Genomic DNA, 25987 nt, shown 5'->3' with positions numbered 1-25987 from the left:
ACAATTAGCAAATCAATTAAGAAATAACTATAAAATATATATTGATAATCCTAATGACGAAACCTGGGCGAGATACAGGAAAGCCAAAGTAGAAAGAGAGGGTTTTCTTAAACTCAAAATAGCAAAACAGGATAGGAAGGCGAATGCCTTTTTCTCTAGTTATCAGGGAAGGTCAGCTAAGTTTTTAGCTAAATTAAATAAAAGTGGAAACGATGGGAAGAGAAACATCAGCAGTATTAAAATGGGAGATCGTAGAATTACCTCCCCAATGGAGATAAATAAAGTAATGTATGACTACTATCGTGAAATTTATTCAGCAGGGACAGTTAATGAAACGGCCAAAGACCATTTTTGGAAGAAAGTGCCTCTCCCTCAAATACCTGCAGAGGATCTTATAGAATTAAATAAACCTATATCAGAAGAGGAAATTCTAACAGTAATAGATAAGGCTAAATTAAACAAAGCTCCTGGCCCGGACCAAGTTCCTGTAGAATTCTACAGAATACTTAAAACTGAAATTGGGGGTACATTGCAAGATCTATTTAATCAATATTTTATTAAACATGAAATAGAATCTAGCCTTTTCTGTGCTTCTACAGTTATCTTATTGCACAAAAAAGATAAGGACCCGGAAAACCTTAATGCTTATAGACCGATATCATTATTAAATAATGATTATAAATTTATCACAGCAATTATGGCGGATAGGTTGAAGAAGTATATAAATAAGTTGATCCACAATGATCAAACAGGATTTATGCCAGGAAGAAGTATAACAAAAAACATACGAAAAGCATTACTAGTCTTGAGCTACTATTGGAATAAAACTGAAATCAAACATAACGTAAATGAAGTAGACTTGGCACTTTTAACACTAGACGCAGAAAAAGCCTTCGATGCGATTGTATGGGAACATCTATTTACGTCATTATCTCAATTTGGTATTACAGGTAACTTTCTCAAATTTATTAAACTGATCTATAATGCACCTTGCTCAACACTGTTTGTAAATGGATATTTTTCACCAAAAATAACATTGATGAAAGGGACTAGACAGGGTTGTCCATTGTCACCCCTGCTTTTTAACCTTTCAATTGAACCCCTAGCGGTTAGACTCAGGCAGGTACTGCAAGGAATTAAAATGGGGGACCACAATGTTGTTTTATCCTTATACGCAGATGATTTAATACTCTTCTTATCAAGAACTGCACAAAGTATCCCCTTACTGTTGGAAATAATTAATGAATTTGGCTCCTTTTCGGGGTACAAGGTAAACCAGCCAAAATCAGAACTATTGTGGATAAAGCGGCCTAAAAAATATAGCTTCCAACACCCTTTTCGAGAGGTCAATCAAATCAAATATTTAGGGCTATACTTAAGTTCAAATCCAGAATTGTGGTATTCACTAAACCACTCCAAATTTTTTCTAGAATGTTCTACAGTGTTGGAGAAGTGGAGACCATTACCTATTTCGGTCTCTGCTAGGATTATGATGTTGAAAACATTTTTATTTCCACAATTGTTGTATATAATGCAGAATCTCCCTATTTTTATAAAAAACAAGGATATGATGAAATATGATAGAGAATGTAAAGTTTTCATATGGGGTGGAAAGCGGGTGAGACTTGCCAAAAATACACTGTATCTAGATAAAGATTATGGAGGGTTTGGTCTCCCCAATATTAAAACATATAATCAGGTAGCAATGTTAAAAATAGCAATTGACTGGATTACCGATAAAGAACACTGTTCTTTTAGAGATATAGAGGGTAGTATAATAAAACCATTTTCCTTAAAAGCTATTTTACACACTCCCATATCTAAAATTCCAGCAATGATATTAAAGAATAAGATTGTTAGTAACATAGTCAAAGTATGGCAGAAATTATGTGTAGATCTCAAAATAAACTATAGGTTTTCTAAGTATCTCCCTATGGTGGGACATCCGGAATTTGGCCCAGGATTAAGTTTTGGTATTTTTCATCTATGGAAAAAAAAAGGATTAGAATTTTTACAACAACTAGTTGATAAAGACACGGGGGTCATTAAACCATTTTCTCAAATACAATTTGAATATACTATCCCGAGGCAGCATTTCTTCGCTTTTCTACAGGTTAGACAATTTTATAATTACATAACACAAAATTCCCAAGGTGATGGGGGTCTAGGGGCAATAGAAGCTGGACTACAGATATACCGGGCAGGTTTTCATTCAATAGCATTTTGGTATAGGACTATACTGAAAAAAAAGGGTGAGATGCACCTAGAAATCCTCACTAAAAAATGGGAAAACTACTTTCCTGATTTACTACCCCAGGATATTAAACGGAGTATAGGGACAGTGGGTTCTAGATACACAGCTTGGAAGGAATCTCATAGTTATTTGGTTAACCAGGCATATATCACGCCTATACGTTTAGCCAAATGGGATAAGAATCTTAAAGGGAATTGCTTTCACTGTTATGAGCCCAGGGCAGATATTGTTCATTGTTTATGGCGTTGCCCGCGGATATATCAGTTCTGGAAGAAAATAGAGTTTTGGCTGAATAGGTTCCTGAGTCAAAGGGTGGTTTTTACACCTATAAGTATAATTTTCTTTATTCTTGATAATAAATATGTAAAAGGAGAGTATGCCTTATTAATATCGGCAATACAAATTGCCAGGAACTTAATTTTCCGGCACTGGAAAGCTAAAAAATACCCGAGTCTAGCGGACTTTGTCCAAAAAATGACTGTCCAATTAATTATAGAACTATTGAACCTAGAGCCAAACAAAGAAACCCAAGTTAGAGATTTTTACATAAAATGGGTAGACATTATTAAATTACAACCACCGGTGATACAAGCAGATATTTTGAAATCTTTGCATAAAGCAGGTTTCATACCCCCGTGAGAGATATAGTATTGGATAGAACCACGCAGCTAGGCTTAATGTGCTTAAACAAGGTTGTTCGTGGGTTAGTCTCCACCTCCAGAACGATATATAGTTGTAGTTTCTTGGGTCTTATATAAATAATTATATAATTTTTTTTTTTTTTTTTTTTTTTTTTATTTTTTTTTATTTTTTTTTTCTCTTCTTTTCACGATGTGTATTATGAACTGGTTGTCAGTTCAAATGTTTGTTTTATTTATGTTTCTCTTTTTTTTTGCTGAATTGGTTGAGCAACACAAAAAAAAAAAAAAACTCCAGCAGTATGCATACCTTTGACTAAGGCAAATTGTTAGCATGCAGATACACAGGATGACTGTTTTAATTGTTTTCTTAGATGAGTTTTGGCCCTGCGTGGCGCAATTTTGATAAAATTTTGTTTTGTCAGATTTGTTTTTGCATTTTTGTAAACTGCTGGATTTATAAATAAATATATAAAAAAAAAAAAAAAAAAAACTATCCAAATTTGTTTTATTAATGATTTAAAAAAAAAATAAAAAAAAAATAATCATTGATTTTTATCCACCCTGACTGTTATATTATACGTAAAAGTAACTAAATGTGTCCACTGTGTTTAAGGCTTTTGGTGACTTTCAATAACTAGTTGTCCTTCAGAGACCCCCTTGATAGGCCCATAATAGTTAGTAGTAATGTACCGCATTCAATATTACAGAGAATGCTGTATTACCTGTGTCTCTAGCGACAAATCTGCACAGGTAGGTCTGTAAGTACCTTACAAGAATGAGCAGTGTCATGTGGATTCTCAATAATACATTGCAAAGTGCATTTATAACAATTATTCATCATCGTTTGAGGTTTCACCTAGCATATGTGAGTACAGTACATCCAGTGAATGATGAATAGGCCAAACCAAAGAATGAAGTTAGTTTTGACATGAACAGCAGCATGTGGAACAGTGTGTCAATGCAGAAACATGATTTATACTGGTAAAAACACTCTCATCCAGGAAATGGAAATGCTGCAAGTGGTGGGTTCACCGAAACTGAATCCCCTGCACTCCTGGTACATAAGCCTATAAATACTAAAAATCAATATGTAACTTTCAGGAATCAGATTGCGGCCATCATCATCTATGTACCATAAATGCAAGCATTTTGTTCCTTAGCTATTAAGAAGCAGATAGCCTGATGTATATTTGAGATTAGTTAGGTAGTTAATCAATCAATCAGTAAAGTACTTCTTTGTAATATCTTCAGATTAAATTCATGTTTAAGCAGTCCACAATGCTCAGAATCTAATTCGTGGATGCTTTTTGGCAATTAATTCACATGACAGAGCAACCCTGTGTTGGTTTAAAGTGTAATTAGTAATGGACTTACAAACAAAAACCTGCACTTGGGACTCTGTGACCGTGTCATGTGTTGCTTACAATACAAGTGTGTCCAAAATGTAGTTCAGGATCTACCAGCAGATTCAAAATGCTGAGCAGTAAATTTTAAGGTTGTTTAAGGATTACCAATATCTTGCAAAGCCAATAATGATAAAGTTATTAAAACACATTTATACATTTTATTAAGTATATTATGCAGCACAAATCAAATTATATCCTCACTGTGGAGCATAAGAACTATGCTGGACATGTTGCCTCTACAATAACTTTAAGATATTGGAATGGTGGCAGGGCACTCAAGGCAGAGCGGGATCTGGGTATAAGGAAGCTACCCTACTTTAATGCATGATGGTTGTTTTTTCTTGGTAAGACTGTAATATTACTAGAATTGTGATTTTAGATAACTACTTCCAATAGTAGTAGACTAGTGGTACATAGGTGTTGCTCCTTATTAACAATTTCACTAATGAGCATTTGTAACCCTGTGCGGGAGCTGTTTCTAGTTATTTGGCCCTCATTGCAATTACACAAATTGTTTCTGTGTGGTACCCATACAAATTAATACAGTACCTAGTCTTTTAAGCACATATAAATACATATGTATACACACACACACACACACACAGTATTGTGCAAAAGTCTTAGGCCCCCATTAGATTTTTTGTTTTAGTAATGGCATAATGACCATATATAATTAATTCTCCGTCTCTTTGTTAGAATACAACCAGAAAATACAGCATATTTGTATGCAGTATTAAAAAAACAGAAAAATAAAATCAGAAAAACAGCTTCTATAAGCTAAAGTGGCAAGTATTTAGTGTGACTTCCCCTTACACTTGATCTATAGCAGGAACCTGGCTCTAAACCTAAATGGAATGGATCCCTAATTAATTTCATTGCCAACACCTGTATTTGTCCTACTATTTCATGTCAAAATGACTGCTGTCAAAAAGGTCTATTACACCAGGTTTGTGCAAGACATGTTTGAGCATTACATACACATGTGGTATGAGTTTAATTAGTAGGAAGCTTGATAATAAGACCAACTTTCATTCACATCACTCCATTCAAAATGCCAAAGATCACAGACTTTGACAGACAAAATCATATGTTTGCATCAGCAAGGCCACTCTCAAAGAGAAGTCAGCAAACAAACTGGATACTCAAGATGTGGTATTCAAACTGTTATAAAGAAATTTGAAGAATCAGGAGAGGTCAAGGACAGAAAAATCTAATCAGAAGTTTCTTCTTTGAGAGACAGGAAGAAGTCCAGCAAAGACCTGGCTCAGCATCTGGCAGCTTCATCGAGATGCCAAGTTGACCTTTCTACAGTCCAAAGAAGCTTGATCAGGAATGGTCTTTGTGGAAGAGTAGCAGCCAAGAAACCACTTTTTCGGATGGGGAACAGGTAGAAAAGGCTAAGATAAGCTAAAGCGCACAAAGATTGAAATGAAGATCAGTGGAAAAAGAGTATTATGGAGTAACAAATCCAAGTTTGAAATTTTTGGGTCCAATCGTCAACAATATGTGAGAAGAAGAGTTGAAGAGAGATGGAAGAATCAGTGCTTGTGGCCTTCACTGAAACATGGTGGAGGGTCTGTCCTGGTTTAGGGCTGCATTTCTGCCAGTGGTGTTCGCAATATTGTCCGAATGATGGGATCATTAATGCTGAAAAGTACAGACAGGTTTTAATTAATCATGCCATTCCTTCTGGAAAGCGCCTAATTGGGAAGGGTTTTATTTTTCAACAAGATAAATATCACAAGCACACTGCTAATGCAGTGAAATTATATTTGGAGAGAAAAACAGCTGATAAAAACACTGACAGTCAGTCCAGACCTGAATATTATAGAGACAATATGGGATCACCTGGACAGAGAAAGAAATAAAAGTCAACCTAAATCTAAAGAAGAACTCTGGGAAGTGCTGAAAGAAACCTGGTATAATATACCAGAGGATTACTTTAGAGAACTTCAGGACAGTCTCCCAAAAGAGTTCAAGATGTGCTTATTTCCAAGGAAGGTCACACTAAATACTGACTTTTGCCTGAAGAAGCCATATGTGTTCTGAAAATTGTGTTTTTTGATATTTCGTGTACATATTTGCTGTATTTTCTAAATGTAGCTTAATAAAGAGACCGAAAAATAAATATGGATGGTCATTAAAACTTTGCAACAAATCTGGTGGTAACCTAAGACTTTTGCACTGTACTGTATATATACACTCACTGGCCACTTTATTAGGAACACCCTGCTAGTACCGGGTTGGACCCCCTTTTGCCTTCAAAACTGCCTTAATTCTTCGTGGCATAGATTCAACAAGGTGTTGGAAACATTCCTTAGAGATTTTGGACCATATTGACATGATAGCATCATGCAGTTGCTGCAAATTTGTCGGCTGCACATCCATGATGCGAATCTCCCACTCCACCACATCCCAAAGGTGCTCTATTGGATTGAGGTCTGGTGACTGTGGAGGCCATTTGAGAACAGTGAACTCATTGTCATGTTCAAGAAACCAGTTTGAAATGTTTTGAGCTTTGTGAGATGGTGCATTATCCTGCTGGAAGTATCCATCAGAAAATGGGTACACTGTAGTCATAAAGGCATGGACATGGTCAGCAAGAATATTCAGGTAGGCCGTGGCATTTAAAGGATGCTCAATTGGTACTAAGGGGCCCAAAGTGTGCCAAAAAAATATCCCCAACATCATTACACCACCACCACCAACAGCCTGAACTGTTGATACAAGGCAGGATGGATTCATGCTTTCATGTTGTTTATGCCAAATCCTGACCCTACCATCTGAATATTGCAGCTGAAATCGAGACTCATCAGACCAGGCAACGTTTTTCCAATCTTCTATTTTCCAATTTTGGTGAGCCTGTGCGAATTGTAGCCTCACTTTCCTGTTCTTAGCTGGCAGGAGTGGCATCCAATGTGGTTTTCTGCTGCTGTAAACCATCTGCTTCAAGGTTCGACGTGTTGTGTGTTCAGAGATGGTATTCTGCATACCTTGGTTGTAACGAGTGGTTATTTTAGTTACTGTTGCCTTTCTACCATCTCGAACCAGTCTGCCCATTCTCCTCTGACATCAACAAGGCATTGTCGCCAACACAACTGCTGCTCACCAGATATTTTCTCTTTTTCAGACCATTCTCTGTAAACCCTAGAGATGGTTGTGCATGAAAATCCCAGTAGATCAGCAGTTTTTGAAATACTCAGACCAGTCCGTCTGGCACCAACAACATTCAAAGTCACTTAAATCCCCTTTCTTCCCCATTCTGATGCTCGATTTGAACTTCAGGAAGTCGTCTTCACCACGTCTAGATGCCTAAATGCATTGAGTTGCTGCCATGTGATTGGCTGATTAGCAATTTGAGTTACCAAGCAATTGAACAGGTGTGCCTAATAAAGTGGCCGGTAAGTGTATATATGTAAATATATATATATATATATATATATATATATATATATATATATATATACACACACACACAGTATATATATATATTTACACACACACACATATATACACACACACACACATACATACATACATACATGTACACACACACACATATTTAGTCTAGGTTAAAGCCCTTTGTAGTGGAGCGTAACACTAAACCAGCACTCTGAAGTCGTGCTATCCCCGTTGCACCTTAAATTAAATTGCGCTCAGGGCAACTTCCGGGCGGCGGCCATGATAGGTCACACCATTAAATGCTGCTACAGATTTCTACCTTAATATATTAAATATCTCCATCTGAAATTGGCATCTACAATAAAGCTTGATATATATTTACACGTAGAGTAACTTCAGTTGGATCCTCAACCCACAAGCTAACAGACATTTGGAATATCTACAACCTCTGGATGTTGTCACACTCCGATCCACTATGGTTGCGAGAAGGACTAATGTGGATTACAGAGGTCATTAAAGCTGGAGTGGGGTGACTGGTTAATAATCTTGAGGCAGTGAAAGGGTAATTCAATATTCAGAAACCTACACTGTTCTTTACTCCCATCTGCAGGACTTTAAACTTGTTGGAATGTATGGTGATGAACTTTAATATTTCTCATATATAGTACCCTAGATGAAGACCTAAGCTATTTTCTCATGTCACCAACTCTAATATAGCTCTCAGTGACTCACAAGAGATATATAACATTCTTGCTGCAGCAACTTATTCTCATAGACAAGTCACATATGTTTTGTTCTATTTTGTTTTGCTAATTAACCAAGATGATGAATCTTGAGTATTTTTTAAATTGTGTGTAGACACATCTTTTACAAGCTATGTTCACAGCTTACTCGACGCCGGGTGTAATTTATTAGAATTGTAATAATACTGTTTTTTTTCAGATGTTTTTTAGTCTCAACTGTATTACGATGTAGACAGTGCTCAGCCTATATCTAGTCGTCATTTTATAACTGCAGGGCCAATTCAGATACCGGCACACAATTGAGTTTCATGTTCAATTATTGCTGTAAGTGTTAATGTGTTTCGAACGTGCATGCTTAATACTACAAGTTGTGCCCATAAGTGGATATACTGTGTCTTTCCTAATACACTCTTTCACTCTGCAATTCTAATGTCAGAGATACAAGAATGACCTTATTTCTGACTAAATAGCTTCTTATGTTCTACTATATCTAATGCTAATTGCAATTTTTCGGTATCTTCATGTTTTGCCAGCTCAGATATTAGTTAAGGGTAAGCCAAATGTTTATAATTTGCGATTGACCTTAGAATGAGGGGGACATTTTGCGTTACTTTTTATGTTAATTTGGCCTTGAACGTTAATATGTTACTGAATATAGTGTTTAACTATACCCTAAATGTATTTATTTTTTTTGGCCTTTTCCCATTATCATTGGTGTGGCCTTTAGTAAATTCCCTACCCTTACATTTTTTTTTATTCTGGCCCAGAGAGGTTTTGGTTTTCCCACAGCACTATAACATATTTGTTCGGGATCCTGCTTTAAGATATGTTGTGTACTCCACATCACCTAGCTATATATTCAGTTAGGAGGCAGCCCATGTTTAGTAGTCATTCTATAATGCCACCCGGTTGTTTCCCCCATTAATTGTATTCGGGTACTTCTTGACCTTACCCGGACACATATAGCGCAGTTTATCTCATACAATATCCTGATAATTATTCTACTAACAACAGAGAAAGGAATACTTACATTTTGTGGTTATTCAAGATTTAGATGCATCTATCTATACATACAAATCCTAATAGTATAACGATAAGTTTACTTAAATTTTGTGGTCGTTTAAGACCTACCTTTATTTATTTTTAAATCTTACCTATAACGTTTCATTGCATCATCTCATTACTAGTATATCATTAAACAAATAAAATGAGGGCCACACAAGAGGCTCAATGTAGCCTCCTTTATTTTAGTATACCCATCGCTACTTTAAACATCTTACAGGCTAGGAAGGTCCAAAAGTGGCCTCATGAGATGACCGGAGGGTTTAAAATTTGTTGGCATACTAATTACAGTTCTTTCTCCTTTATTAAAAACTATTATATTTTATGTCAATAACTATACTGAGTATTGTAGAAATTGGTCAATTCTAGTAATTTGGTTTTGATGTATGTATTGCACTACAATGTTATCTTTGATTTACATATGGTCTGTATGCCTCAAGGTGTACCTCAATAAAAAATGAAATAATAAAAAATATATAATTGCGCTCTAGCGAATGCGTTTAATTTCAACTCATAATAATCGCGCTACTTCAGACACGAGCAAAGAGTCGTTCTATATACCTTTTTGCTTGCATAATCTAGCCCATAGTAGGAAAATGCCACTATATGAAATATTAAAAAAAAAAAAAAAAACACATAGCGGCACAGGAGCCATTATTCCCTAATAAACCCAGACTTTATTGTCCCAAATTTAGCATCTGGTCACCTTTCCAAAACACAACAATCAACAATTTAGGATTTTATATCTATATGTTTCAATACCAATTGATAATTGAAAATCAGAAAATAAAATGTATTATTTTGGCATTATTCACAGCCTTGCAATTTATACAGAAAAAGAATAAACTGGTATGAAGAACTGCTTTTCCTGATGAAAAATCCAAAAAAGGAGGTTTACAGGATAAAGCTGAAAGTTCAGAAACTTTTCTAGCTAGACAAATGGCAAGCGGAAAAAAAAAATCTTCCAGTATAAAAGCTGTAAATCTAAACTGTCCATATGTTCAAAATGGAGGGGCTTGAAGGACCCTCAAAACCAGATAAAGGTTCCAAGGAGGAGTTACAGGACAAATAACGGGCTTAATTCTGGTGATGGCATGAACAAAATGTCTGGACTTTTGCCAATTTTCTTTCCTCTCTGCATCGGCCAGTGATGGTGCCGATCGTTGGTAGGTGGGAGCCATAGCAGGGAGGCGGTGGGTGGCCCATCGCGGGAGCAGTTCCGGCCAGCAGTGATCTGAGTTTCAGCAGTGCGTGGGAGTGCGCGCATGTGCGCCTGCTTCAGTTCACAGTCATGGAACATTTTTAAGGGAAGGTGGGAGAGGGAGGGGGGATTAAATGTTGGAAAAGGGAGGGGGGCTGCCTAAATGATTGAGTGAGATAAAAAAGGATGGGGTTAAAAAAAAAAAAAAAATTGCAAAGTGGGTACTGGCAGACAGCTAATCTTGAACAAAGGTACTCCAGCCTTGGCAGGTTTCATAAAAAGACCTTTATTAAACCATGGTCCACACAAAAAAAAACGTTTCAGACCTGTACTAGGTCCTTAGTCATGTCTAAGACTAAGGACCTAGTACAGGTCTGAAACTTTGTTTTTTGTGTGGACCATGGTTTAATAAAGGTCTTTTTATGAAACCTGCCAAGGCTGGAGTACCTTTGTTCAAGATTTGCTGACTCCCTGCTCCTGTGCCTGATTGTTTTGGTTGCTGTTCCCCACCTTTCTGTTTTACTGGCAGATAGCTGCCAGTACCCAAGATGGCGGCAATTAGGTAGATGGGGGAGGGTAAGAGAGCTGTTTGGGTGGTACTAGCGAGGTTGGGGGCTAAGGGGGATCCAACAATGCAGAATAATATATAAAAAATGAATTATATTAAAAAAAAGCCTTTTATTTTAGTACTGGAAGACTTTCTGCCAGTACTTAAGATGGCGGTAACAATTGTGATGTGGGGGAGAGAAGAGACCTGTTTGAGGGGGGGTCAGGGAGGGATCAGGGGGTGGGAGGCTGATCTCTACACTAAAGCTAAAATTAACCCTACAAGCTAACTAATTAACCACTTCACTGCTGGGCATAATACAAGTGTGGTGCGCAGCGGCAATTAGCGGCCTTCTAATTACCAAGAAGCAATGCCAAAGCCATATATGTCTGCTATTTCTGAACAAAGGGGATCCCAGAGAAGCATTTACAATCATTTGTGCAATAATTGCACAAGCTGTTTGTAAATAATTTCAGTGAGAAACCTAAAGTTTGTGAAAAAGTGAACGATTTTTTTTATTTGATCGCATTTGGCGGTGAAATGGTGGCATAAAATATACCAAAATGGGCCTGGATCAATACTTTGGGTTGTCTACTACACTAAAGCTAAAATTAACCCTACAAGCTACTTAATTAACCTCTTCACTGCTGGGCATAATACAAGCGTGGTGCGCAGCGGCTTTTAGCGGCCTTCTAATTACCAAAAAAGTAATGCCAAAGCCATAAATGTCTGCTATTTCTGAACAAAGGGGATCCCAAAAAAGAATTTACAACCATTTGTGCCATAATTGCACAAGCTGTTTGTAAATAATTTCAGTGAGAAACCTATATATATATATATATATATACACATGTCAAGGGATATTCCGGGATTCCTGACACATATCAGTGTTACAATTTAACTATCGCTAATTTTGGAAAAAAAATGGTTTGGAAATAACAAAGTGCTACTTGTACTTATTGCCCTATAACTTGCAAAAAAAGCAAAGAACATGTAAAAATTGGGTATTTCTAAACTCAGGACAAAATTTAGAAACTATTTAGCATGGGTGTTTTTTGGTGGTTGTAGATGTGTAACAGATTTTGGGGGTCAAAGTTAGAAAAAGTGTGTGTTTTTTAAATTTTTCATCATATTTTATACTTTTTTATAGTAAATTATAATATATGATGAAAATAATGGTATCTTTAGAAAGTCCATTTAATGGCGAGAAAAACGGTATATAATATGTGTGTGTACAGTAAATGAGTAAGAGGAAAATTACAGCTAAACACAAACACCGCAGAAATGTAAAAATAGCCCTGGTCCTTAAGGGTAAGAAAATTTAAATATGGTCTGGTCACTAAGGGGTTAAAGGGACAGTCAAGTATAAATTAAACTTTCATTATTCAGATAGGACTTTTAATTTTAATCAACTTTCCAATTTACTTTTATCATCAAATTTGCTTTTTTCTCTTGGTATTCTTAGTTTAAACTAAACATAGGTAGGTGCATATGCTAATTTCTAAGCCTTTGAGGGCTGCCTCTTATCACATGCTTTTTAAATCTCTTTTCAACACAAAGAGACAGAAAGTACACGTGGGCTATATAGATAACACTGTGTACAGGCACAGGGAGTTATTTAAGATCTAGCACAATACAATGCTAAATTTAAGACAATAGACAATAAACAGTCACAGTCATGTGATCAGGGGGCTGGAAGAAGGTTCCTAGATACAAGGTAATCACAAAGGTAAAAAGTACATTAATATAACTGTGTTGGTTATGCAAAACTAGGGAATGAGTAATAAAGGGATTATCTATCTTTTAAAACAATAACAATTCTATGGTTGACTGTCCCTTTAAAGGGACAGGAAACCCCAAAATTTTCTTTCATGATTTGGATAGAACATACAATTTTGAACAATTTTCTTCTATTATAAAATTTGCTTCATTATCTCGTTATCCTTTGCTGAATGAACAGCATTGCACTACTGGTGCTTTGTTCACTTTTTACCCATTGTTGAAAAAGAATACACACATATCCTATAATAGTGGGAGCTAGTTGCTAATTGATGCATGAACACATTTTTCTCTTGTGATTGGCTGACTAGATGTGTTAGCTGAACACATCTAGTCAGCCAATCACAAGAGAAAAATGTGTTCATGCATCAATTAGCAACTAGCTCCCACTATTATAGGATATGTGTGTATTCTTTTTCAACAATGGGTAAAAAGTGAACAAAGCACATTTGAAAATAGAAGTCAATTTAAAAATTGTCTTAAAATTACATACTCTATCTTAATCATGCAAGTTTAATTTTGACTTTCCTATCCCTTTAAGTGTCCCCCTTGCTGGTTTCTAGGCAGTAAACCCTTGGTGTGCAATCGAGAGACACAAAGACCCAAGTATTCACTTTGATCAGAGATAACGTTTTTTTTTAGCTGCTTCAAAGTTAAAACATGTGGTTACCTCTGTAGTCCCACATTTTCTGAATTAACCCCTTAGAAGCTAGTATAAAAAAAAATCATACTTTTAGATGACAGTAATCTTAATGCAACATGATGCAAAAACATTTTAGACTTTTGGATGGTTCTATCTGTATTGCAACAGTTCCTTGTTCCAGCATGAATGTGCCACTGTGCACAAAAGTGAGGTCCACAAAGACATGGTTTGACAAGTTTGGTGTGGAGGAACTCAAGTGGCCTACACAGAGCCCCGATTTCAACCCACATTTGGGATGAATTGAAATGCCAATTGCGAGCCAGACCTTTTCACTCAACAACAGAATGGGCACAAATTCCCACAGACACATTCCAAAGACTTATGGAAAGCTTTCTCAGGAGAGGAGTGGCCATTACAGCTATTAAAAGGACATGAAACACTCATTTTTCTTTTGTGATTCAGATAGAGAATACAATTATAAAATGTTTCCGATTTACTTCTATAATCAAATTTGCTTTGTTCTCATGATATTCTTTATTGAAGAGATATCTAGCTATGTAGAGTGCACGTCTGGACCACTAGATGTCAGGAAGTGCTGCCATCTATTGCTCTTGCTACTGTATAACATAGTTGCTAAACTGCTGCCATATAGTGCTGCAGACGTGCACACTCCAGAACTTACCTTCCTGTTTTTCAACAAATGATAATAAGAAAACAAAGACAATTTTATAATAGAAGTATATTGGAAAGTTGTTTAAAATGGTATGTTCTATTTGAATCATGAAATCAAATTTTGGGTTTAATCTCCCTTTAAAGGGAGAGAAGGGCAACACCATATTAATGTCAATGGTTTGGGAATGGGATGTACAACAAGCTCATATAGGTGTGATGGTGTCCACATATTTTTGGCATAATCCATAAAAGATCAATCTAGAAAGTAATCCAACACCATAAAGATAAAATAACCAATTTGCTAGAATACATAAATGATAAATGTTAACAGCTACATGTAAATACTACAGCCAAAACTCCAACAGTTGTTCAAAACAGAAAAACTAAAACAGCTATATGCAAATTCTAGAGACATGAAAGGAATAAAACTAATTGATCTTAAACCTGTGTTTAAAAACTGTCAATATACAACATTCATAAATTCCGCTGTCTCCACTGCCAGATGAATAATAGTGATTATTACATAGTCACTCTAACTATCTTGCTGTTTAAACCGATGTATCGTGTCCCCACATTGAGAGGGAGTGGCAGAAATAAAAAGCTGCGAGGTGGAATTATAACTGTAATATGATATCCCCAAATACACAGGTACAGCTACCCTATCTATAAAAGCCATTTATTTAATAAGTTGTCTTCCTCCCATGAATCTAGCACATGCTTTGGTGGTTTTAGTTTATGAATTTTGAACAATTATTGAAGTTTCTAGTATTTACATGTAGCAGTCCACAATATATCATTTTTTATAACATTTAATTATGTTATGTATTTTTGCACATCAATGATTGTATCTTAATGGTGATGGATTACTTTATAGTTAGACTGACCATTTATGAATTTGGACATATATTATATTTATGTAGAATTTCAGTTCTCTGTGTGTGAGGACACCATGGTTATTATTACTGAACTTTTGGAGCATTTTATTGTATGAATTAGTGAGGTCTTTGCACTGATTATAACGACTTTATTACTGGCAAATGCTTTTGACTGAGATGAGGGAGCAAGACCCTACACACACACACACAATATACATACACACACACACACATATATATATATATATATGTATATATCCAACAAACATTGAAGCCTCAGGATTTTTCAAAAAAGGATCAATTTAATTAACTTTTCGGGGATATATTCGTCCCTTCTTCAGAAGGTTCTGAAGAAGGGGAAAATACATCCCCGAAACGTTAATTAACTTTTAAACGCCATTGTATTCCGTCAGAATTTTTCTAGGCTTTAACGCCAATGGACGGAATACAACGTCCTAACCGGGTGGCTTTCCTGAAGCCACTGGTGCTTCCCTAATGGGATTGCGGTCTGGATGGCGGGTCTAGCATCATAGGGACGCCCTCCTGACGCAATCCCATCATTGAAATCTTGTGATCATGTGCACAATCGCGAGATTTTAAATTGTTTAGATCGGAACAGTTGTTCCGATGTAGACACTTTAACCCCGGCAGGAAAGGGTTAAATGCAGACATCCCAACCTGCAAAAACTCATTTCAGGGAGGTGGCTTCACCCACTACTGCGCCGCCACCCACCCCCCCCCCCCTCCCAGTTATATATTGGACACCTTGAAACCCTTAATAAGATAGGGACTTATCATTAAAGTAGCTTCCCACTAAAGGCACATTAAAAAAAAAGTAGCTTTATTGCACAACCACTTACAATAAACCTTTTTTTTCCAGTGATCGTACTCTTGTTGAATGCTTAAATATGTTAGAATCCGAAGTTTAATTACGTGGCGTAAATAAGGTAGTATTTATGTTTTAATTTTATTAAAATCAGTGGGGGGGGGGGGCTTTTTCGTTACTGATGTATGCTTTGAGGGATCTATAATGTCCCAGCAACTAAAGACATTCTTTAAAGAAACACTTTTCCGTATTTGGGCCACATTGGATCATGGTACTTGGAGTTTCAGGGAGATTGCATTCCATTTGCTGGCATCAGGGAGCCGCTATTACAATCAGGGAGACTCCCTGAACTTCAGGGAGAGTTGGGATGTCTGTAAATGTATCCTTAAAATAAATCCAGAGACTTCACTGTTGGTTTGTTGGATATAATATTTTTAGTCCAGTACAGGTGGCTGTCCCAGGAGGGCGGATTCAACTACAAGGGTGCAGGCAGGTATACTCATAAAGTAGAACAAAGGCATGCACTCTCTGGATTTGTGCAAAATAAGTGCTTTAACCCCTTAATGACCGAGGACGTGCAGGGTACGTCCTCAAAAAAAAGGCAGTTAACGCCTGAGGACGTACCCTGCACGTCCTCGGTGTGGAAAGCAGCTGGAAGCGATCCTGCTCGCTTCCAGCTGCTTTCCGGTTATTGCAGTGATGCCTCGATATGGAGGCATCCTGCAATAACCTCACATGGCCATCCGATGCAGAGAGAGCCACTCTGTGGCCCTCTCTGCACCGGACATCGATGGCCGGTATCGTTGGTGGGTGGGAGCCGAATTGGGAGGCGGGTGGGCGGCCATCGGTGTGCCGCGTGATGTCACGGGGGGCGGGATCGGGGGCGTGACCGTCAGGGGCGCGCACGGGCGCGCGCGCGTGCACGGAGGGTGGCGGGCGGGCGCGTGCACGGGGGGGCGAGCGGGTGGGAACCGCTACACTACGGAAAAGTATTTCATAATCATTTCATAAAACCTGGCTAATCATGTTTGTGCAAAAGCACAAAAAACGATCGTGGAGGGGTGGGGGGGTTGGTTTGTGTGTGGGGAAGCTACACTACAGAAAATTTCAACAAATTAAAAAAACAAACCATTTTTTTCTTCTAAACTGGGTACTGGCAGACAGCTGCCAGTACCCAAGATGGCGCCCATTAAGTTAGAGTGGGAGGGGATAGAGCTGTTTGGGGGGGGGATCAGTGAGGTTGGGGGCTAAGGGGGGATAGTACACAGCAGCATATGTAAATATGCTTAAAAAAATCATTAAAAAAAAATATATATAGCTTTTATTTTAGTACTGGCAGACTTTCTGCCAGTACTTAAGATGGCGGGGACAATTGTGGGGTGGGGGAGGGAAGAGAGCTGTTTGGGAGGGATCAGGGGGTCTGATGTTTTAGGTGGGAGGCTGAGCTCTACACTAAATCTAATATTAACCCTGCAAGCTCCCTACAAGCTACCTAATTAACCCCTTCACTGCTAGCCATAATACACGTGTGATGCGCAGCGGCATTTAGCGGCCTTCTAAATACCAAAAAGCAACGCCAAAGCCATATATGTCTGCTATTTCTGAACAAAGGGGATCCCAGAGAAGCATTTACAACCATTTGTGCCATAACTGCACAAGCTGTTTGTAAATGATTTCAGTGAGAAACCTAAAATTGTGAAAAATTTTATGTTTTTTTTAATTTGATCGCATTTGGCGGTGAAATGGTGGCATGAAATATACCAAAATGGGCCTAGATCAATACTTGGGGTTGTCTACTACACTACACTAAAGCTAAAATTAACCCTACAAGCTCCCTACATGCTCCCTAATTAACCCCTTCACTGCTGGGCATAATACACGTGTGGTGCGCAGTGGCATTTAGTGGCATTCTAATTACCAAAAAGCAACACCAAAGCCATATAAGTCTGCTATTTCTGAACAAAGGGGATCACAGAGAAGAATTTACAACCATTTGTGCCATAATTGCACAAACTATTTGTAAATAATTTCAGTGAGAAACCTAAAGTTTGTGAAAAAAATTGTGAAAAAGTGAACGATTTTTTTTATTTGATCGCATTTGGCGGTGAAATGGTGGCATGAAATATACCAAAATTGGCCTAGATCAATACTTTGGGTTGTCTACTAAAAAAAAATATATACATGTCAATGGATATTCAGGGATTCCTGAAAGATATCAGTGTTCCAATGTAACTAGCGCTAATTTTGAAAAAAAAGTGGTTTGCAAATAGCAAAGTGCTACTTGTATTTATTTCCCTATAACTTACAAAAAAAGCAAAGAAGATGTAAACATTGGGTATTTCTAAACTCAGGACAAAATTTAGAAACTATTTAGCATAGGTGTTTTTTGGTGGTTGTAGATATGTAACAGATTTTGGGGGTCAAAGTTAAAAAAAGTGTTTTTTTTTTCAATTTTTCCTCATATTTTATAATTTTTTTATAGTAAATTATAAGATATGATGAAAATAATGGTATCTTTTGAAAGTCCATTTAATGGCGAGAAAAACGGTATATAATATGTGTGGGTACAGTAAATGAGTAAGAGGAAAATTACAGCTAAACACAAACACCGCAAAAATGTAAAAATAGCCTTGGTCCCAAACGGACAGAAAATGGAAAAGTGCTGCGGTCATTAAGGGGTTAATGGCACATCAAACAGGTAACGATTCAGGGATCAATCACCCCTTCATCATACACAGTACGTATGTGTGTGTGTGTGTGTGTGTGTGTGTGTGTGTGTGTGTATGTGAAAAAATAACAAAATTCTTGGAAACTCTATAGCAGGTGGTGCATGAGCATTTTAGGTGGCATAAGCTTCTCCCATGCTAAAAACAAGTAGCTGTGTGTGTGTGTGTGTGTGTGTGTGTGTATGTATATATATATATATATATATATATATATATACGCACATCTTTTGTATCCCTTTGAGGCCGAATAGTTATTCACTATCACTACTGTGCGCAGTTTCTCTTTTACCCTCGACTGGTTGCCATGGCAACATAGCTTGTTTTAGCTATAAACCTGTTTACGATGTATCCAAGTCCGGATATGTTTGCAGCTCCAATCCTTACTAGGCAAGCTCTTACGTTTACAGAAAATGTTAATAAAGCAACGAGCAGAGAAAAAAATTCCAGCCTCTGTCAGGCCGCCGCAACCAACTGCTCCTGTTAAAATACATCTTCCGGAAACGCCGGAAATATGGAATATTTATCCTGGTTCATATAAAAAGATAGAGCTACTTACCTCGCCACAAAGGTGGGAGCTGAATTCACTAATTTACGAGTTCTGTAGGTTTTTCTACGTCTTATCACAGTGTGTATATATTAGTCTGTTTATACAGCGCTTACATGCTGCGCACAGACTTCTGTACTAAGGGGTGCAGGTTGCGGAGTAACTAGGCCTCTCGGTACCAGATATCAGGAGAGCAAGTAGGTAAAGCTGGAGTTGTCATAGGAGACAGTAACAGTGTAGCGGGATAAGCCGGTGACGTCACCTGATCAGGCCGCACAAACCACAGGAGTGGAGGATCAGGGATCTGCACTGTGCAGGAAACGAGAGTTCTACAGGTTTTCTTGTCTCTGAGTTAGGCACCAGAAAAAGAAGGAGTGAACAGGGAATAAAAAGCAGCCCTGGAACATTCTAAAGACTAGCCCCGTGCCTAATTGTTCTAAAGAGGGATCACTGGGATACTTATTCCGCCAATATTTGTTTCAGTATTTAATTATATTAGTTTGTACTAAAAAAAAAGTAAAAAGAAAAAGGCCCAGAATATTGTTGTATAGGCAGTCCCTACAACTCTATTTAATCCATCACTCAGTCTCACAAGACAGAAACCATTCAAAAGGATGGTTACTAAACTGGTACATTGTCTAGGTAGGAAATAAAACGTAAAAGGAATTGCTTTGTAAAAGAGAAAAGAGGGGTGATACAGTTGTATTACCGCACCAGCAGCACCTTTCTATTAAATTATAGCTGACCAGCCCCAGCTGCTCTGGCACACTGGGAAATTTCCTGGTAGTCCAATCCAGCCTTGAGAAGAAGGCTAGTAGATCTTGATCATAGCACTTATTTGGGTGGTAGGAGAGAGAAGATGGTGCTTTCTTGTGAATGTAAGTCACAGAGAATTCTATGGGGAGAAGTTAGCGCAGTTGCAATATCCGAAGTCATGAAGTTAGTGTACATCGGATTTCGCTTGCACACAAATAAATTACTTTCAACTTGTAATACATGTGTTAAAATTGTACTAAGGGATTTACACTTTAACTATCTTCCCAGGTACCTGCTACCCAAACGCTCCCATTTTACCTTTAGTTCGGTAACCCCTTTCCCCCAATTTCCATATACCAATAATGACAGACACAGATTTGGCGTTAGAAAAGGTCACATTTATTAAATTCAAATCTAAATTATGAGAAAAATGAGCGATCCTCAACTACTAGGATAATAACATATCCTTAATCCAATTTGGATTTGAATTGATAACACAATTCATGCACCAGCATGACGAGAGAACTGGGCGTCCCCACGTAACCAAGGAGCGTGACCGCGCGCAACTCAGGGGCGTCAATTTGCTAGTAACGGGCCGAAAGGTCTGCAGACTAGGAGGGCTTGTGGGTTTGACCGACAGACCAATACCCCGCCCCTGTACCCTACACACCTCCCCCCATTACTGCATTACCCACGTGCCAGGACGCCCACTTCCCGCCGCGTCATGAAATAAACCACTAAAAACGCCATGATTTCTCTATGCCATCCACCAGCTCTGACCGACAGACCAGTAGCCGATTTCTTGCTTCGTGGCGAAAAAACCCTTAAGGGGCGCTACACGGGCGGTCTTATTCAGAGTGGCGGAAACACCACAGCATTTGCCCTTAGCCGTGTCGCTTGTAATCGCTCTTGTGTGTGACCTCTTCCTTGGGCTAGGCTTTGTCGTTTCTAGGGAGGGAGGGAGGGAAAAAGAAAATAATTATTGTGAGCTCCAAACATTGTGCAATCATCTTTATAGACAGTTAATCCCCTCAACTCCTGTTCACACCCCCTCTCACCATCCTGGCCAATCCCTGTGCTAGCCTATTCAGGATCAGCTAGTTGCATCTTATCTACACTGCCCATCCCTACTTCTATTGTCCTGCCATAGCTGTACTATTCAAAGGAGGGGGCTACTCCTAGCCCCCAACCCCCTAACCTTCCCATTCAGTAAAGTCAATTTCCCTTAAGCTGTTCCTCTCCTATTTTAGTCGATACACTTTGCTAAGGGATTTACACTTTAACTATCTTCCCAGGTACCTTCTACCCAAACGCTCCCATTTTACCTTTAGTTCGGTAACCCCTTTCCCCCAATTTCCATATACCAATAATGACAGACACAGATTTGGCGTTAGAAAAGGTCACATTTATTAAATTCAAATCTAAATTATGAGAAAAATGAGCGATCCTCAACTACTAGGATAATAACATATCCTTAATCCAATTTGGATTTGAATTGATAACACAATTCATGCACCAGCATGACGAGAGAACTGGGCGTCCCCACGTAACCAAGGAGCGTGACCGCGCGCAACTCAGGGGCGTCAATTTGCTAGTAACGGGCCGAAAGGTCTGCAGACTAGGAGGGCTTGTGGGTTTGACCGACAGACCAATACCCCGCCCCTGTACCCTACACACCTCCCCCCATTACTGCATTACCCACGTGCCAGGACGCCCACTTCCCGCCACCAAAAGAGGACCCTCTTGCCGCCAACCAAAGCACACTCAGTGACCTTTTCTTACCTTGTAAGGGTCTTTACAATGGCCCTCAGATCCTCCAGGAATAGATTGTTGCCTTGCTCTGTCAGATGAACACCGTCTGCCCTGTATAGCTCAGGGTTCCGGACCCCGATAAGCGGGTGTTCCAGTACTTGCCCTCCTACTTCTTCCATCCCTTTCCTTCCTGCCTGATTTACCTTCTTCTTACAATTGAAACCCCCTTTCTGGGATACACAGTCCCTCCAATACCTTCTTGCAATGATGCTAAACCATACTAGTTTTGTGTCTGGCCACGCTGCTTTGAACCATCGCAAGGTCTCCCTGACCTGTTCTTGCAGCTCAACTGAGGGTGTTGAACCTATATCGTTATCCCCTAGGTGGATGATCAGGATGTCAGGTTTCCCCCATTTTCTCCTTGAATCTAGCGCTACACCCATTAACTGTCCCCATTTCATTCCTCTCTGCCCTATCCACCTGATTCCGACTGCGCCCGTATTGAAACCTAAGTTTTCTCCTTGCTTGGATTTTGCCGCTTGCTTTGCGGCCCAATGCACGTAGGAGTGTCCTAAGACCCAGACTCTTAACGCTCTTTCTGTAACATAAAACAATTTGGCTGTTAACTTGATTATTGACAAAGTTTGCACACAACAGAAAAACATGCAGTGCCTGCTTAGCTGCCCTTATGTAGGGCGGACCTTATCCCTTCTTATAGTGGTCTTATGTACTTTTTAAAAACGTTTGATTTCCACCTTCCCAATTTCTTTATATGTTCTGCTGGCGCCCCACTTGCCGCTGCATTTGTGGCAGCTCCTATCCTAAATGAATGTGGTGCAAGTGTGTGGGGGTCCCAACCTAGTTTCTTGACTGCTAACTGCAATACCCTCCTAAACTGGAATTTAGTCACTGGGTCTCCATTCTTGTGTCTAAAGAACATGTCCCCTTTCGCTGCTCCTGCCATTAAGTATTTATTTACGCCTGCGACTGGGCAAATTTTGTCCCCTGTCTCCTTTAACACTAACCATGTCCCTTTTCCTTCCCTGTCAGTTTTGGATTTCCGAATAAACACTAAGACTGACTTTCTTTCTACCTTGACGTCCCCTGCTCTTAGCCCGTATCCTCCCGCGGTCTTACTTACTGCTACTAGCTCGCTTATGCGCAATGCTGCGGAGAATGCGATGATAAATATTGCCGAAAATAAATTTGCCTCAAAGTCGTTTCTGCAAGTCTGACCTAGCGAGTCAAGTAATGCTCTCAACCTGTCTACCGTGATGGGCTCCCTCCTGTCCTTCTTTTCTTCCTCCTCTATTGCCCATCCCTTAACTGCCTTCTTAACTATGAATCTTTTCGTCACGTCGTGAACCTCTAGTAGCTGGGAAAAATATGATACAGCTGCCAGTATTGTAGTCAGTTTCCCTTTTTTTATTTTTGCCTGTTTCAAGTGTACTAAGTATTCTAGGAATAGCTCTTCCTCAGTGCCCTTTTTTGTCCCCATAAATTTTTTCCAGCCTTCCCAGTGCTTACTATATGTTGTCCACGTCCGCGGGGCCAAAGACCTTTTTATCAAGCTTTTGATTATTTCTAACCGTTCCCAATCTGCCAAAGAGAAATGGGGCATTCTTCACCATTTAGCTCTGCCTTAGGCGCCAGCTGCCTGAATAGATCCCATTTAAACCTTGATAACGCATCCGCAATAACATTGTTTACACCTGGGATGTGTTTGGCCCTGAAGCTTATGTTATTCTCGAGCGCTTTTAGGACTAGGTGCTGCACGTATGGGATAACCTGGGCGGAAGATGCCGATAGGTTGTTTAACACCTCTACAACCCCCATGTTATCTGACCAAAACATAATATTCTTATTAGCCAAGTCCCCGCCCCACAGTTCTATTGCGGCCACTATGGGGAATAATTCCAATAACACTAAGTTCCTAGTCCATCCCTTTTCCACCCATAGCTGTGGCCATTTTCCTGCGCACCATTTGCCGTTAAGGTATGCCCCAAAACCTGACCCGCCTGCGGCATCTGTGTATAATTGCAGTTCGGTTGCTAAGATTCTCTCCTCCCAAATTCTTATCCCATTAAAGTTTTCCAAAAAACAATCCCATACTCTCAGGTCTGCTTTTAATCTCTTGCTTAGCCTAATGTTGTGGTTAGGTAATATTGCCCCTCTTGTGCTTATCTCGAGCCTTCGCTTAAAAATTCTACCCAGGGGTATCACTCTGCATGCGAAATTAATGAGGCCCAGCAATTTCTGCATCTCTCTGAGGGTGGCCTTCCTCTTGCTTAGCATTTGTTCTATGGCCATCCTAATTTTTCCAATTTTTTCCCCCGGTAGTCTGCATTGTTTATTTAACTAATCAATTTCTATCCCCAAAAAGGCCAGTGATGTACAGGGGCCTTCTGATTTGTCTAGTGCTACTGGCACTCCGAGCTCCCTGAAAATTGCCAACACTTCCCCCAGTATTCTCCCGCACTCGCCTGCGCCGCGCTTACCAACAATCATGAAATCATCCAAATAATGCACTAGCGAGTTACTACCTGTTTTCTTTTGTATCAGCCAATGCAAAAAGGAGCTAAACTCCTCGAAATACGCGCAAGAGATTGAGCACCCCATTGGCAAGCATTTATCGACATAGTAGCCGCCTTCAAACTTACACCCCATCAATCTGAAGCTCTCGGGGTGCAGTGGTAATAGCCTAAAAGCGGCTTCTATGTCGACTTTTGCCAATTCTGCTCCTATTCCCGCTGCCTTGACTAGGTTAACCGCTTGGTCAAAAGATTGATAAGCTACTGATGCGTTTTCTTTGCTTATGGCATCGTTTACCGAGTGCCCTCTAGGATACGATAAGTGCTGAATCAGCCTAAATTTACCTAATTCTTTCTTGGGGACTACGCCTAGGGGGGACACTACCAACCCCTCTATTGGCTTTCTTAAAAAAGGACCTACCATTCTTCCCAGCTCCACCTCTTTCTTTAATTTACCCCTTAATACTTCAGGCAATTCATGTGCAGACTTTAGGTTTTTCTCCTTTTTTGTGGCTTCAACCCTCCCCTGTATGGGTATCTTGAACCCATATAGTAGCCCCTCCTTTAATCTTTCCCTCTCCTTCACCTTGGGGTATCCTTGTAGTGCCTCCACCAGCTTATTTACTTTCAGAGGGGTTCTGGCCAGCCCCAGCCCCTCCCCCTTGAAACTTATTTGGGGCACGAAAGGAATAACTTTTACCCCCTTGGTTCTTTCTGCATTCCACCCCGGGGTGATTCCCTGTGCAATGCCTGCAAATGTGCTTGAATCTACAAGCCGTTCCTCTATCGCAGCGCTTATCGTTATACGCCCAGCATTCTTTTACCTCCTGCTTAATCCCTTTTGCTACGAACGCACTCCCGTATTGCATTCTACTACCTCCTTGCCCCTCTGCTATCTTTACCAGGCGGGACCATGTATCTATGATTTTTACCCCGAAATCCTTCCTACCTTTCCACCCTGTGGCCACACTGCCCCTCCTGAACTCCTCATCATATTCCTTCCAGGAAAACCCCCCATACGTTGTAAAGCAATCTGCGATTAGGTGCAGGTATCTCATCATACCCTTCATTTGTCTGGGGTGCGCCTCTAGGAAACTTTCCGCGTATACTGCAAACCCCTTAACCCATTCTGCAAATGAACTCTTTTTTCTATTTTTTTGCCCCCTCTCCCCTGGATTTAGTGGCAATCGCTTCTCTAGTTATGTCAAAGAAATCTAAGTATCTCCCTTTTTTTGCTTTACGTACTAACTTAGATTTTAAGTGCGCAGCCAGCGGGACTAAGCGTACCCCGCTCATTTCATCTTCAACCTGGGCCCCCCCTTCTTCACTGCCCTCTGACTCAGAGCCCTTTTGCTCCTCTTTATGACCCTGTTTTGCATAAATTTTCCGAACTATTTTCAATATTTTCTTATTGGGGCCCCTTAACACATCAGAATCCCCATCAGAGTCAGAATTACTGCTTGAACTATCAGAATAAATCTTATCACTATGTTTCTTACCTTTTGTCTTTGTCTGTGATGAGTTGGATTGCTGCTCCATTGCTGCTCCCCCTCCGCTGGTTCCAGGATGCTCGAGAGGTCCCTCTGTTCTGTGGTCCCTCTGCTCCTCTGCTTGCCGGAGCTCACTT

The 25987-nt window shown here is 39.4% G+C and overlaps 1 protein-coding gene across 1 annotated transcript in view; it reads right to left on the bottom strand.

The window, feature by feature from the left end:
• Nucleotides 1–19656, bottom strand: part of BBS2 (Bardet-Biedl syndrome 2) — a 134455-nt gene extending 114799 nt beyond the window's left edge. Inside the window, exon 1 of the mRNA XM_053700300.1 lies at nucleotides 19334–19656. The gene's annotated coding sequence lies outside the window, so the exon portion shown is untranslated. The remainder of the gene's footprint in view (nucleotides 1–19333) is intronic.
• Nucleotides 19657–25987: the final 6331 nt, after the last annotated feature.

The sequence above is a fragment of the Bombina bombina genome, chromosome 1 (assembly GCF_027579735.1).
Source record: "Bombina bombina isolate aBomBom1 chromosome 1, aBomBom1.pri, whole genome shotgun sequence".
In the NCBI taxonomy this organism is placed as follows: Eukaryota; Metazoa; Chordata; class Amphibia; order Anura; family Bombinatoridae; genus Bombina; species Bombina bombina.
This window is presented reverse-complemented; position numbering and strand designations above follow the sequence as displayed.